Source organism: Betta splendens, chromosome 21 (assembly GCF_900634795.4).
Source record: "Betta splendens chromosome 21, fBetSpl5.4, whole genome shotgun sequence".
In the NCBI taxonomy this organism is placed as follows: Eukaryota; Metazoa; Chordata; class Actinopteri; order Anabantiformes; family Osphronemidae; genus Betta; species Betta splendens.
This window is the reverse complement of record NC_040899.1, coordinates 13,681,191-13,698,096: the sequence shown is the minus strand read 5'-3', so window position 1 is coordinate 13,698,096 and position 16,906 is coordinate 13,681,191. Positions and strand designations below refer to the sequence as shown.

The 16,906-nt window shown below is 42.4% G+C and overlaps 1 protein-coding gene across 4 annotated transcripts in view; it reads right to left on the bottom strand.

The window, feature by feature from the left end:
• adarb1b (adenosine deaminase RNA specific B1b) overlaps nucleotides 1–16,906 on the bottom strand; it is an 82,023-nt gene that overhangs the window by 38,998 nt on the left and 26,119 nt on the right. For 3 of the 4 annotated variants that reach the window (XM_029137422.3, XM_029137425.3, XM_041068959.2), the window contains one exon: nucleotides 14,711–14,788. The gene's annotated coding sequence lies outside the window, so the exon portion shown is untranslated. Of the gene's footprint in view, nucleotides 1–14,710; nucleotides 14,789–15,340; nucleotides 15,368–16,906 lie in introns of those variants that run through there. The other variant, XM_041068960.2, reaches the window with a different exon arrangement.

Sequence of the window (16,906 nt, the reverse complement as noted above, 5' to 3'; positions counted from 1 at the left end):
GGTCACCCCAAAAATAAGCCACCAAACTCTGCTTTTCCTCCCTCACCTGCTCTTTTGGGACTACGCGAGCATCTCTGCAGGGAGGGTGCCCACGCAGGTGTTCATCTCAGTGTGCATGCGCATCAAAGAGAGCGCATGTGTGCGTTCCTCTCCTCTGTTGGTGTTTCTATCTGGGTCAAGCATCTGGGGAGCTGCCAAGGCCTTGGTAAAGTGGGCAGCTGGCCAACGCAGCTGGCTTGCAATCAAAAGCATAGACGCGCACAAACACACACACAGAGACACACACGCTCACAAAACGCAGACAGAGGAAGGCGAAGAGTCACCAGGTAACATCTGCATTGCCACCACCCAGAGCCAGAGTCCAGCAACACCACCTGAGTCCTCATTATGGTCTAGAGGCCGAGAAGTCCAAGAGAGGAGTGAGTACATGAGCTTGTCTGAGAATTAGCCGCAATTATGGGAGAATGCGCCAATGCCTGTTTATGTATGTCTGTGTATGCCGATGTGTCCCCCTGTTGCCGGGTTCGTTCTCGTTGGATAGGAATGCGGAGTTCAAACTAATTAACCGCTTCCAAGATGGAGACTGAATCCAGCCCACAGAGCCCTTTTCTTTTAGAGCTTCTGCTTTTACAATGGTGGCTCGGGCGCTCCAACACTGCTGCTATTCAGTGGTCGCAGATAGGATTACAGACGAGGTGCTGGAAAAGTAGGCCACGACACGTGCACAAGTCTGCGCGCGTGCGCGTGTGTAGGAGATGACGCGACGTCAAAAATCAGGTTATCCACTAAAGTAGGATCAAATCGAACACCTGGCGAAATGAGAGCAATCTGCAGGAAGCCTTTATCAGCAAGGACTGTTGGTGGAGGAGCAGCAAATACACTACTTGTGTACAGCACACTGGGATTAAAGTATATCTGGGAATTACAGTATATCAAATATATGTATGTAAAGTAAGGCTTCACATGAAATATAATCTATTTCCTTCAATCCTAAACAAACTCAGGGACATATAAGTCAAACTACAACAACGGACTGTGTGCAGGAACCAAAGGAGAAGCTCTTCTTTATCACTGGTGACACATCTGTGTAACTGCCAGCTGGATTCCCTGGAAAAAGGCTGCCCCCCTTCTCATTCATATTGATGCAGCCTTAACACTTTTCCATGTTACACTCTGGGGACTAAGTGAAGCTAGATCTATGGCAATGTGGCAAATCTCCCAGACAGTTTGAGGGGGGTAGTCAGTGCACCAACAACTTGGTACCGTGACCGTCTTATCCCCTCTGCCCCTGGATTACAACCCCTGGTTGTCCCCAGCCGCTCCGCTAGGTCTGCTCAAACCAAGCCCTGCTTGGATGTCGAATACAGTAGCTGCCTGGAGACAATGTGAAGCAGAGGAACACAAACCTTAGGCAGCAGAAGAAGCCAAGCTTAAACATGCTGTATCGTTTTGCACAAGAAGCAATTACTAATCACACTTCTAAGAAAGTGACCCAGGGAATGAAACAATACTACTGAAGTCAATGTTACTATAAGTGACAGCTAGTGTTGTTAGTATCTGTGCCAAGCCAGAAACCACAGAATGAAAAATGGGCAATGGGCAGATGTGAGTGTGCCTGAGTGTCCATCCTTCTGCCAGGCCTGCCTCACAATGACTCCTTTGCTTTCCACTGTTTTTTCCTTTCTTCATTTACGTCCTCTTTGGTCTGTCTGACGCATGCCAACACAAACATGGCTGTTTCCTTTCACTGCTTTGCGTCTCAAATGACGGGGCGTTTTGCTCTCTGCAGCCGACTATCGAAGGCCACAGATCCATAGAGCCGCACTCAGGTGTGAGCATTTTTACACTAAGGGTAGTTTCTATTGATGAATGCGAGTTTACAGCTATCCATTAAGGAGATGAAATACACAAGGTCCAGACAAAGCACACATGCCGTAGGCAGTGAGTCAGTATCAATAAGATAAAATGGTGGAGCACCTTTCTGGGATTGCCATCTGGCCAAGGCTGCCCCAAGCCCGCTCCACTATGGACCAGTGAACAAAGCAGGTCTGACTTGCTCACTGGGCGCTTCCTATCTGTCTACATCTCTGTTGAAATTTCTGCTTGCAGTCTGTGTGCAGACTGCCTCCACCCGTGGCAATTCCCCAAAAATGTGCTGTTGACAACTGCAAATTCCACAAAGCCGCCGTGTTTGGTTTGCAGGTGAGGAGATCTTTAGAACCGCTGACAACATATTGTACATGATGTACTGCACTCAAAGAACGATCACAACTGAAACAAAGGCAACAAAAAAATGCACCACATTATACCAAACCCTCACATATGTATCCATCTATTCAATTCTAATAAAAACAATCTGCTAATGAGGAGCAACTTGCTTTGCTCTCATTATGCATTGTTTTATCTGAGCAAGGTTTAAATCCATTATGCTGCAGCACAGCATCTGACATCTTTCACCAGGCAAAGGCCACAGTTACATAAGGGTTACTATTTTAGTTTAGTTAGGGATTTCAGGCAATACGCACAATCACAGAATAGGTTCAGCTTTATTATTAATTATTCTGCTCCGACGGATTTTGACCCCCACTGGGTTATTTCTTAATTATTTAGTGAAAGCATAGTGTGCTTTTGATTTGTAATGTAATGTTCCTAATTAACTGTAAGGACAACTATTACTAAGAGCGAATGTAAATATGTAATTGAGTGTTTAGAGAAGACCTGAATAACTATTTGTTGCCATTTATGCCTCGTGGACCCTTTGGTTTGGCTTGTTTACTGTTAAAAGGATGAAAGTTGAAAACAAAGGCTCGCTGTGTTTAAAGCTGTGAACACAGACATACTGTACAATTACTAAAACTCTCATATAAAGGGTATATACAGTTTGAAGGTTGTTGAACTAACAGTTCTTACCAGAGCATTACATGGGGGGACACAGTATCGCTCTTCCATGTCAGGTTCCTTTCAACATTCTCTGTATTTAGAGAAGCAGTTGGCAACAAAATTTACGTGTAGTGTCATAAGATGGGACACTGATCAATCTGTGTGACCAAGAGCCACATGCTGTATTGTATGTGATGCCAGGTTGAGGGGTGGATTGGTGGTGTATGCAACACCTCTGTATGCTTTACAGTTGAGAATTTTAAATAGAAACCAGTAGATAGGAAACAGAGTATAAGGACACAGTGTCACTGACTACAGAGAGGGCTCGAGCAACCCAGCAACAGACCCCAATATCCCAGGTCACATCAGTGTGATGAGCTGTGGAGACGAACCAGCATAAACATCCCTGTCACTGGAGAACATGCCATATAGGATGGAATGGAGTATAAGGTGGCGCAGTGGATGCTGAATGAAAATTCTGCCATTAGCAGATGCCAAGCACGATGGAGAACAGGACCAGCCAAGATCAAACCATGTTCAAAGCCTGCATCAGGCTCTGATGATGCACAAACTGACAGTTCAAACACAAACAACTCAGATGTTGCTAAAGAGGCTTTCTGTGCCCGACAGAAGACCATTACATTTTAGCTTTGTACTAATTCGCTTTGGATAAACACATCTGACAAAAGAAAAAAAAGTATCAAACTCTGCAAAACAAACTCTGTAGCTACAACAGTGCTCAAATATTTACTAGACTAGTTTGAGAAAGAGAAGCAATTAAATATACAAAAGTACAAAATACAAAAACAGGGAATCAAATAGGACAAATAAGAAATTGAGGTAAGCCAACATCAGCCTTCAAACATTCCACCTTTACAGGATATCGCAAATGTTGTTTGTGATTAATCAATAGATTACCGTCACCTACGGAGCTGAAACAGACAGATGATGACTCATCCTTTTCATACAGTGCCTTCAACTTTTCCCTGAAGGTCACCATTTCATAAAAAAAATGAACTAATTTCTCTATTTGAATGCTGCCCCAAAAACACCGCAATGCTGTCAGAGAAATATTTCATTGCAGACGCTGGAAAAGATGTAATACATTTGACAAAAATGTCAATATGTGAATTTGACTTCACAAAAAGACAAAAAAAATGTTTTTTCCCTTTTTAGGTCTAAATTCTCAGCTGTGTGTGACTTGTGAATAATACTATACAGCTACTTTATGTAGGAAGCTACAGCACAGGTTGTGTGTGTTTAATAATGTGTGTAAGTGGGAGAGATTAAATTATATTTCTATCTGAACAAGAGCATTCTGACAGAAAAAGTTTGTGTATCGCAGCTGTGAGCTAAGTGCTCGGCTGTATGAAACTGGAACCATCATAATGTTTAGACTCTTACTGATTGGTGTTGCGTCTACAGTAGAAACAATTTCCACCGACCCACGGTGAAACATGACCTTTAATTTACTTTAGTGGAGTCTGTTCAATAATAAGCACAAAATGAATGTTTAGAAATCGGCAAAGTGCACCTTGAAAACTACATTAGAGTTAAAATGGAGACGCTCGCCCCTGTTAACTATGTCTCTGGAGATTCGCTCCATTTACTCCAAATTCTGTGTTGTCAGGCATGGACGCTTCACGACAGGAAACAACACATTAGAACTTCAGAGGGAAATGCTAAATAAGCTGCCACACATACCTCAGTCTTTTTGCTTCCCCCGGTTGCGCAATGTGGTCTGGCCTGACAACTCAAATCAAGTCACAGTAATTCAGTCTCTTTCTGTGATTTGACTATGAACATGACTGTAGCGATCCTGTCGAAAAAGCTATTGCAAACCAGTCTGAAAGCCAGGCACAGTCACTGGATTGACACAACACTCAATTAGACAACGTCCTCCATCATCGCTTTTTAAGCACATAATCATTTCACCTATGACAGTTTAATCAAACCAAACATAACCTTGCATGGCTGTCGGCGCTCGTGTGCGCGTGGAGTTGGGATGTTTGTGGCGGAGAGAAAGCAGCAGATGTGCGAGGTAATGTGGAGCCCCCCGAGACACAGATGTGCTACAAAGCATCATGGGTAGGCTTGCTTAACTTCAGTGACACACAGTAACAATTCACTCTGTCCTCCACGTTTCGTTTTGAGCTTGCCCATCACTTTCTGGGTCACATTTTTTTATGATGGTCAGATTCATCTGTCCTGGAGCAATTTTGTTCTAAGTGAAGCGTTCCTAAACCTACACTTACATAAAGAGCCTGTATTTCATGTCTTGCATGTTAGTTTCTCATTTTTGACCTAAAATCTAAATCCCAAATTCGGAATTAATGCTTACACCATGGTTAAAGTGCATGTATGCACTGTGCGGGGATCATCACAGGCTGGCACTGGTGTGATAAAATGCTCAAGGCCAGGTTTATGTAACCAGTTTCCTAACAATGGAATGGGTTGCAGTCATGCTCCAATGATGACACAATAGAAAAAAAAATGAGACAGAAAAAGGAACAAAAGACAAAGTTAAATGCTGACGAGCCACACAAGGTATGACTGGGAGCGAAAATGTCCTCGGGACAGAAGTGGGGGGCACAATACACCGTTGATATCACCACACACAAATGGTGCTTGTAATTACAGTGGCGCGTGAGAGTGGAGACTACAGCACAGCTTGAAAGGAAATGACATATTGGGGAAACATCCGAAAAAAGGTGGGTAGTGGCACAAACAAGCAAAAGCAAACAGACTGTTGGCAGCAGCATTTTGACATGAACAGACAATTAGGTCATGGGGTTGCCAAGGCTGATTTTTGTTGTTGTGGTTCTTGTTAATGCTCACCCAGGGCCTTTGACGGCACCCAGGCGTAGCGTAACTTTAGCTTTATTGATAATGGCTTGCCCCGGGACATTCGGTGGTGCTCATTTGATACAAACTAGGACTGTTCTCGGTTATTTACAACCTCTCTATATCCATTTATCAGCCAAACAGACACAAAGGTAATGATGTTTACTCCATATAACATAGAATGACGCAGACAAAAAAAAAAACAAAAAAAATAAAAAACACAGCAACGGTGACCCGGGGGAGAAGCAGAAATGGGGGCAGGCGGCAGATAACAAGAGAGACGTTTTAGGAGGAGACAGAGTGAGACAACGAAATGCATTCCTTTCCAGCGAAGAGAGCGCCATGTTAAAGACAAAACATCAGTTCCATCCATTCCATGATTACATTCACGTCTGCGGCCAAAAAGCAGAAGAAACAATGTTTGTTGGTTTGAAAATACATTTATACCATGCCTAAAAATTTAGGTATGCATTATTTAAGAGGAGGCTTTTTGTCATACATTTTTTATAAACTAAATTTAATATAGTGCAGTAAGTCAGTCAAAATAAGAGTTGTCAGCATGTCAATCAGTTTCTCTATCCGTCCGTTACCTTTGCAGCCTTTCCAGTTAAAGGCTGAGGGATGGATCAGGGTGGAGGTCCCCAGACCATCACAGGGCTGAGTCACTAACGCCTGACTCACCTTAAACCTCTGTTTGTAGCCCAGGGTACAATAAAAACAGCCGTCTACTCCCCCGACTCCGCGCCGCTCCGCTAAAAGCCCGCAAACATTTCCTAATGTGCACGACTGGAAGCGCAGAGTGACAAAAACAAATAAACTGTTGAAGGCAGTTCCACTTAATGACAACCAGCAGCTGTGCTCCGAGTCACATGAGTAGTTGTTCTGCAGTGTTTACATCTAATTCAGACACACTGTGTCTTCAGTTCAGGCATAGTTTTTAAACTTCAAATGGTTTTGTTCATACTGGGTTATGAAGACAGCTTGGCCGTCCAAATCCCATGTAAATCTTCATGCAACAAGACATTCCTCTCTCCATGGAGATAACATAAACCTACTTCTACTGGTAACCATAATAGAAAAGCTGGCTATATTTTATAAATTCAGTGTCAATAGTTGAACAGAGTGTTGCGATTGTCCAGCTCTTCTTAGGTTTTCCTCAGTTTTTTTGATTTTGCTTTGCAACAGCTCAACAAACTCAGCAAACGAACTGTTTACTACCTACTGTAACTAGATGTGAAAAGCTGTGAAAAATAATTATGACCACAACCGTCTGTTTATAATAAAAAAAACGACACACATATATTTTGTTTACAGCATTTGCATTCCAGCAAATATCAGACCTGCACAAGCAAAGGCAGCCCACAACAGCCCACCTCCTGCCAACATACACAAAGCTGGTAATGAATGACTCATCGGTGCTAATTTGCTGTGCTAATTTTATCAGCAAACTTCACAGGCATGAAGGAAGATCTCTACGGTGCAATGGATGAGCCGCATGGACCTTAATACCAACACGGTCACATGGCACAGATACATCTACGGGCCTCGTCAAGAGAGGTTTGCTTTGCCAGGTGAATTAAGGGAAAAACACTACTGGGCACACCAAATATATCTGTGCCTGCGAGGTGTTTGACTCTGTTCCCAGCAGTCTGTTCATACAACAGTTCATCTTAAAAGACATGATAGAACACTGACAATGTTTTGAAGGGGAAAAAAAACGACTCTTAGTTCATCTCCCCTTTCTGTTCCCCAAATTAATCCGCAAATAATGAACCTGGCTATTAAAGACATGACATATTGGCAACCGTCTTGTCCAAGCGGTATGACACGCGCTGCAGTGCCAAGCAACCAGCTGGAGCGCTTGGATATATGTGCGCATGCTGGTGTGCGCGCGTGTGCTGCAGCATGTCCATTTGGCACGGCGACGCCACTTATTTCACTTCTTATATAATGGCGATCACTCCTGAAAAAATGTGACGGCGAATTCATGCCATGACGCAGTCATGTCTGAAGGGCTGCAGGGGGAAAACATCCCTACAGACAGATGACATGTGTTATTCCCTCAACGGAGCCAATAAAATACACACAACGGAGCACCGGAGCGCTAAAAGTAAATACTTGCTGGAGAAAAAAAAATGCAGATCATCTCTGTTCACTTTTGTGATTGTAAGGAGAGAGAGGCCAGCGGGGAGGGAGGGGGGCAGTGGACATGTTGAGAGAAAGTACGGCTTACAACTACAGCCCTGGCACCAAGGTAGCTGTAGCATCTGCGTAATGTATCCTAGCCATCCTGTCCATTAAGCTGCTGTTACATTCTGCCTGGTTAACCCTGCTCCCTGGTTCGCTGTGTGGTAGAGACCCTGCACAAGCAGCTCATGCATGCACGCTCTGATACACTATACACTCAATCTCTATTAATATTTGAAATCCTGCAGGTCAATCTCTTACGCCTTCGCTCCCACCCTCCCTTGGCTGCTCGGAGGACTGATCCATCTTGTTTGTATTGACTGCTCACTGGGGGGGGGGGGGGGGGTGTGGGTCAATCAGTTATTCGTCGAGGCGTAAAGTGGCAAATCTCAGAATATGTCATCATCTGTGATAGTGAAGCAGCCTCTAAACCTGTGCCACCACAGGACTTGTATTCCAGTCAGTCATAAAAAAGAAAGATATTTGCCACAGAAGTTTCCGCGTGGGGACCTTTGAAAGCTTTTCATCTTCATTCCTGACATGTGGCCTCTGCAAAGACTGCACCTCACTCAGTTAAGCACGAGTAGAATGGCAGGAATCACTTATCACCACAATGAATAGAACAGCTTTTTCTGTGGCAGATAAGGAAAAAGTGACAAAGCCTGTGAATTTGGACGACACAACTCATTGTCATATAGTAAAGAGATTCATATTTCATCTCATATTTCATCGAACTCATACACGCTTTACAATGATGAACACTTTGTCAAATTCCATTGAAAAGCAAGTAAAAGATGATGAGACACCACACTGGTGGTGTTGAACTGCACATTATTCTACTTACAGTAAACCTTGTACCAAGATCCACATAAAAGTAGAAAACCCCAGATAGTAGCTACGAACAATAACAGTAAGGATTTGATGTTTCTCTGCAAACAAATGTTATAGCACATATTTAATACGCAAATCACTTCCAGTCAAACACCTCAAGATTTCTTTTCCTCATTGGACACTTTTATGAAACCAGATCAACACAGATGGTTTCTATGAGAATTTCAGCATGAGTCAAATATTATTTATATAATTGCTTTTTAAGTGAGTCATCGACACTTGAACTTCTTCTCCACCATTTTTAAACACACACACGCACACACAAGTTAAACGATTAGTCACACATACACTAATTTCAACAATGGCACAACTACTCCTTCTAAACCAGTCTACTGCCTATATCCAGACTTCTAATTATAGCATGCCCATTAATCAGCAGTAACTGTAATTACACTAATTCCAGTGTGTAATCTGATCAAGGTGAGGAAGATCAAATCACAGCCTTTTGCGCCTGCAAGGTTTTGAAGCTGTTCAGGTGATGTGGTGACAGCAGTGAGGAAGGAAAGGAAATGTGTTCAGACTAAAACTTGATGTGTGTGACTCACCTAAAGAGAACTAAATTCATGTGCAGGCATAGAGCATGTGTGAGGCTAATTTATGCTGATTGATTTGTTTTATGTTCCTTCCAAACTTTTATAAAGTAGGAGGCAGCATTTCAAGCACATTAATTGGTTGGTTAGGAGATTTTTAAATTTACCCTCAGTGCTACTATTTCACAAATGGCTTTGAGAAGGTTTGAGCAGCGAGAATAGCAGAGAATAGCAGAGAGTAATAAAATCTTACGAATTATTGTCCAACACATCCAAAATACCTAAGGACTCTGGGCCTTCTGGCAATAGCTGGATCTGGTCTCACAATATAAGCCATCAGTTGCACACAAATACCCAATGTCACCCCAACCTTTTCCTTCGGTGGCTGGGGTGAAGGTTCAGCATGGCCCTACAATGCCAGACCATACAGGAAGATGGTGTATTGGAACAGCAAAGCTATCTTTAATAGTTAAGGGGCCTTAAATAACAAACCGTGTCACCAGAAAAAGCAGGAATCATGAGACTATGATCTTTCATCTAGACTTTATATCCACACAATAACGCCCCTGAGTAACATAACTATGACGCACATGCACAATGGACTTGTATTATTGCTGCAGCAGGAGTATCTATACTGTACACTACTGTACGTGTGTGTGTGTGTGTGTGTGTGTGTGTGTGTGTGTCTAATCCTTGCATGCATTGGATGTCGAATCTCAACTGCTGTCATCCTTGTCAAGCTGGTATTAATTAGCATCATTTACAGATAAAATTGTACATGTAAATTTACAACAACTGGGGCGGTTGTAGTTCTGAACGGGTCTTTAACTTCAACAGGCATTGACAGAAAAGCAGCTCCTCATTTCTAACCAGTGACGGACGACTTTTCCAGCTGTAACAACAACTGCTGCAGTCCGTTTTCTCTAGCAGTACAGTACATACATTGGGTTAAACACACTGCAGCTCTAACATGCAACAATATTCCTTGTTTTTCACCTAGATACTTCCAGGACCCTGCATAAAAGTATGTTAATAGCCTGATATTTGTGAGACACATGAGCTGAACATTAGATTACAGTATCATTAAATATTAATAAATGCAGTCTTCTGCATGGTGGGCATGATAAGGAAAGGTATTTTCACTATTCTGCCACTGTGAGCCGTGGGAGGCACAGGCTCTGGAGCTCTCAGCGCTTCTGAAAAGTAGAAATATATTTCCAACTGTACCTAAATGTACAAAAACTGCAATAGGAGCCTACAAACACTAATGCTAACAAAGCCAAAATAAGAAGATTACTCATTAAATGTCAACTCTTTATTGTTACTCTGCATGAGAATCCAGAACGGTGGTTGAATAATATCATGAAGTAATACAAATGATGTATCTGCTAATAAAGCGTTTGGACGTGTAATTAATGTGTTAGCATTACTAATCTAGCAAACAAGTGTACATGTTGCTGTTTCATCAAGTCCCCCGCATGTTAGTCCTGAGTTCAGCACGTGCTCTTGCTGCATCAGTTATTTTTGTAAAGGTGATGAAAAACACCACCCTCTGATGTATTTATATAAACACCTTCTAAAGCCCCACACATGCAGCACCACTTGCATGTGAAGACGTCCAAAGCCTAACAGGCCCGTTATGCCTGGTTTCATTTAATTGTACTGATAAAACTATTATTTCATATATAGACTTGAGGGATGTTAATATATAATGTAATCCGGTGCATTTGTGTTACGTAAAATCAATATTAGCTGCTTTGCAGTTAAAGATAAACACCAGTAATAGATATCTGTGCATTAGAGACCTATCATTAGTCAGACACTATAGTCTAATCTACACACACTGTAGCCATAGAGATACTCTGCATTTTTTCTCATGTGTATATATTCCCAAACTAAGCATACAGACAACTGGTCAGGACTACATGACACCTTGGGCCATCAATTGTGCAGGACATATACAAAAGCAATGTTACAGTCAAGATAAGTAAACGCAACCCTTCCACTGTAATAATAGAAAGTTGAATCACTGTCCCCTTCTCCCATCTGCATTTTGTACAGTGTTAAACAGATGTCACTTAGACAGTAACCAGACCTACTCTGCTTGGTTGAATCTACACTATCACCGATAGTAATCATTATTGCAGTTTCGCCTCAGTGACCACATTGTTTTTACATCTGGTCCTCACTCCCACTTCAAGGTTCCCAAACAAACGTGCGCTTTGACATCAGTTCCATCCCTCTCTGCTCTGGTCACAGGTCTGTCTGGAGGGAAGCCTGTACACGCACAGTACACTGTGCTTTGGTATGACAGCCAGCCAGGATGCAAAAAAGCAAGACTCGCATCAACATAGGGAGCGTGTCAAGTATGGGAGAGCACAGAGTCCACGTGGATTTTAAATATGAATACCTGCTAATTAGTGGAATACTGTTGTGAACCTCTACGGCTGCCAGGGAGAGCATCAGAAGAGAAATGAGCACAAATACAGCAACTTAAATCAATCAAAAACATTTCAAGACATTTGGATGTTGATTTTCACATGACTGCTTGACTGGGTGAGTCAGCAGCTTTCCAAAAAGCAGCGGTGACCTTTAAATAGAAACCACATTACAGTATCTGTGTCTCTTTGCAGCAAAATATTAATAATACTATTGCTTTTTTTGTTTCACCTTAAACCTGCTTTCGGTGAACACATTTCAGCTTCATCTACAAGTGCAAAAACCACCACGTTTGCTTTCTACTTATAATTTGAGGATCTAAATCAGTCACTTTTAACCACTGCCAAAACAGTCAGATCCACTTGGGTGGATCGGGACAGGAGCCAAACCATAAGATTAAGGGAGAGACACAACACAAATATACGACGTGAGGTGAAAGAGATAAGTCCATGTGGGTGTTCACGAAGCAGTAAGACGGTTATTTTTGTATTTCAGTACACTCATTTAGTCTCATTAACAACATAGTCTTAGGTGGGAGCAAAAGTGGTGACTGTGACACACAGTTCACAAAGCAATGACGTGTCTATACAACCCTTAGCAACCAATTGTTACAATTTGTGTCAAATAGTCTGAGCGCATATTACTGAGTAATAAAACTGCCATATCTGAATATGACAATATTTTTTAACTGCCTGCATCCAGAGATGCCTCTAGCACCAGTGACAATCATCAGACGCCTTATGACCCACAGAACTTAGCTGAGAATCACTAGATTTTTACATTTTCATACTGCAGTCATCCAATTATCTCTAGCTGTAGGATTTCACGTAATTTGCTGTAATTATAACTGTACCAGTTTTCTAAAAAAAATTGTGTTTATGTATGTTTATATATTGCTCTTCTATTCCATCTTATGTGGAAACGCAAGGGCGATCTTGAGCAGCCATGTTAATAGCCCTTCACTAATGTAGGCCAGTCTAAGATTTTGCATATTTCTGACCAGAGGGTTAGCTACAATGTTAGTAGAGGACTTTACTGATGCAGCATTTTGAAACGCCTTAGCTTGAGATGTGTCAGCCGGCGTGTGCCTCACCAAGAAAGAAAAACCAAGCAAATAAATCAAATCACGGTTCTGACGGGGAACGAGACCTTCTACGCTCCATCTACATAATGAAATAAATACCTTTTAATACTTACAAATAACCTTTTGGCATAGTCAGGCACCAAAACATTTCATCCTGGTTTATAAATTCAGTTGTAGAAACAGACATCACTTCCCGTTTCATTGGTGCAGCTCTGAGTACAAGCAACTATTTGCTTATGACACAGATGAAATATGGCTGGCCTATTTCCTGGTGATGCACAGATTCAATTATTGGATGGAGCCACCTTTTTAAGCCACAGTAAAAATGTGATTTAATATATTGTCCACTGTATTATTGCACATGGCTTTCATCTCCTTCTCAGTAAATACCTGACACGCTATCATGTAATATATCACAATCATTTATACATTTGCAACATTGCCACTACCACAAAATGTGATTTGTTTTGGTTACCTGACATTTTGGCTGATTCAGGCACAAATCTTTCCGCCACGACTACCTTTTACTTCCCTTTTACCACCTTTGTGTTGTGACGAAGATGAATCTACAATACGAGCCTCAGCAACTTTCTGGTCTGCACAATTAACTATGCACGGGGGTGCCACGAGCTTGTCAGAGTCCAGTCCTACTCTGCGACCTGGCAGCAGCACATCGCACTCTAGCTGGACGAGTGTTGGCTATCCTGCAAGCGTTGCACTTAATATTCATTAAAATAATGGAGGTGAGGTGGAAGCCTGGGGGGCACAGCGCCACAGACTGCGTCTCCAACCAAGCAGACTACAGGAGGGAGGCTGCCATAAGTGCTCTGCAGTATAAGCGCGCACACACACAGACACACACAAACAAAAAGAGTCCTGTTGAAGACAATCACCAGTGCCACCACCTGAGTACTCCACCTACGTATGGCGATCAGAAGCTTCTCAAGAGACCTCTCCTCCTTTACCTACATTAGCAGTTCCCTACCAGCTCTTTACCCCTAGTGCTCAAAAGGAAAAGGTCCAAAATGTCCCCTCTTTTCAACACCAAAACTTAGTACAAAAACCCAGTACAACCACATGCATGACTACTGTATTTCCATCAATTCTCCATAGTCACACACACAAGATAGAAAACACCTTTACAGACTTTAAACTCCCAGTGATGAAAGGGATGCTACAGCAAAATGGCACCTGGGTACTTACTGTACTGCACACCCGTATTTCAATGGACTGTAATTAATGATCCTTACTCCACAGAGCAGTGTTTTTTTTCTTTCTTTGAGTTTCAAGTAAATTGAGGCTAAACGGAGGAGACAGGGAAAGACAGACATAAAGGGATGGAGGGAGAGTCAAGGATCCCCTGATATTTGAGCCATTCTAAAAATAGCCACACTGGAGCAGAGATATGAGCTGTAGTCCAAGACCACAGAGAACAAAGACAGACTGACAAAAGACGGACTGATGAACACTGCATAAAGTACAGAATACAAGGCTGAATTCAAGAGGTGCTGTGAGGTTGCATCAACTTACACCACCGTTATGAGCAAATTTCTCAACGGGTAATGTGAGCTCTCATTGTGTTATCAGCCACAGAAGCATGTGTCTGTGAGACCACTCCATCTTACTGCAGGTACGTGCTAATAGTGTTGTCATGTTGACAAGGCAAGAGACCATTTCTATCCTAATGCTGACTTTTACTTTGAAAGACGTGAGCCTGAAAGCTGCATTTGCATGCAGTATGTACTGTAGTGTGTATCTTGCTGGTCATTATTTTCAAGAACGATCCACCTTTCAATTTGTTTGGATCAATCAAACTACAAGGTGAAGGCCTGAAATGACCCAGTACTGTACTCACCCTTTCAATGATTCATCAAAGGAAAAGCTGTTTTATTTGCTGAATCTGCAGTCCACGATCGCCACACGCAGGAAAATGCTGCAGGAGAAAAAAAAAGCATCATAAATATATAGTATGTCACGTAGATGTGTAAATTATAATTCATTTATTTAAAAGTCAATAGGAAGGAACAGTGGGCCTGCACCCTTCAAAATCCGACCACAGGAACCACACAACGAAGTTTAAAACGGACCAGCAGTTGAGGCACTGGAGAGAGGAGCAGATGCTGACCCATTGTCTGCTCACATTAGTGCCTGTGACTCCTCACTTACAGGCACAAGGACAGATGGGTATCATGAAAACAAACAAATGGAGGTGACACTGGCAAGGTTCAGTCCGGACTGAACCTGACTGGCAGGCTTCTACACCGATTCAAATCAAGCTACTTTGCTCACGCTGCCCAAGTGTCCTGCTCTTCAATGGTGACAAACATTTAAAGGTCAAAGGAAAGAAAGGCTGTGTCAGTAGCACCACCTAACAAGGAGATAAGGATTTATATATAAGTAAAACTACATCGTAAACATTATTATAATTCTCAAACTAATTAGATTCTTTGAGTTAATGCATCACTTTAAATGCCCAAAGACTTACTTGTCCCTTTAAATGAAGCTTGTGGGCTCAGTGTTGTGGACCATATGTTGTCAGGCATGGACATATGGGCAGCTAGGTTGGAAAAAAGACACTCTCCATCTCCTGCATCCTCCGGTGTCCTGTTCGTGTGTGTGTGTGTGTGTGTGTGTGTGTGTGTGTGTGTGAGAGAGAGGGTGAGCGAGAGCAAGAAAGAGTCCACTATCTGCATTCAAATCACCCACCAAAGTGCTCTACACCTCTCCAACCTGCCACAAGGATTTTGCAGTGGAGTCACCTTCCTCTCATTTAGCCATAATTTACATATTTTTTTTCCATGTGACATGACATTAAATGTCTCTTCCCACTTCCACTAATATTTACGCTGTGCATGCAGATGAACCTTATTTTAATCTGCTAAGTCAAAACACCAATGAATGAATGATGAATGTTAGCCACAGTCTTGTGCATTGTGTAACCCTGCTACAGCATGTAGCGGTACAGTACAGTAACTCCATGTGACCTAAATGCAGCGATGTTAAGAATAACAAAAAGTCAGAGACAAAACAGGAGCGTCAACACATTGAATATACATAACCTTGGTTGGGTTTTGCTAATACTGTGTAAGATTCGTTATGTAAGTGACTTGGGAGTTGCTATGACTCACCTTGTGTTTGCTTCCTCCTGTATCTTGTGACCAAGTAACGCAACAGAAGAGGAGGAGGACAGGCTACGCTAATACAGCCTAGTCTCTGCGGGCACGACTGTATGGTGCTGCAAATTTAGCAGCAATGAATGCATCAATCATTCAACCATGACTACTGTGCCCTGGGGACGCTGTCATGTCTGCTCCACGATCAGTTGCAGAAGAAATAATGTGAGCGCTAATAACGACATTGGAGGCTGAAGGTTACTTGGAGTGTTGGATGTGTGCAATTAAACACATTCTTGTAATTAAGTGAAATGACTTGTTTTAGGGATCCCTGAAATGACCACTGCTTCTTCCCAGTAGTCGCAAAGCATCTGCATTATGTGGTTCATCCTGACTCATTTTCACTGAGATGCTAAGTCTGTGACAAAATCTACTGCAGCTGCAAATCTTTTTGGAAACAGCTCCTGATTCAGTGCGTTTTGCCCAGACTCTGCATTCTCAGTAACAACCACCGCTGCTCAACATGAGCAGCCAAACACGGTGGCAGATGTCAATCGCGATAAATTAAAAGACGGCTACTGGTAAGCAGTTTAACGTTTAGCCCGGAACAAAATGCTTAGGCTGCCGATTCCTAAATGAGCCTGGCGCATCATGCAGCCTCTTACAGCAATTTGTGAAGCAGGAAGACAAAACTGGGTTTTCAGCTGCCAGTAAGTGTTGTAACTTTTCAACACAGGGCAATGAATGCTGATTTTCAGCAAACGCAAAACATAAGATCTACCTGCAGCTGTGAGGTCAGGCCAAAACTTCAAGGTGTGTTCAATGAGGGGTCACACAGAAAAGGTGTGCAAAACAACCCACTGTCATGGTGAAGATACTATTGAGTGAAGGAAAAACCTGCTGTCATTCATAGGTATCCAGTAACATGTTGTGCATTC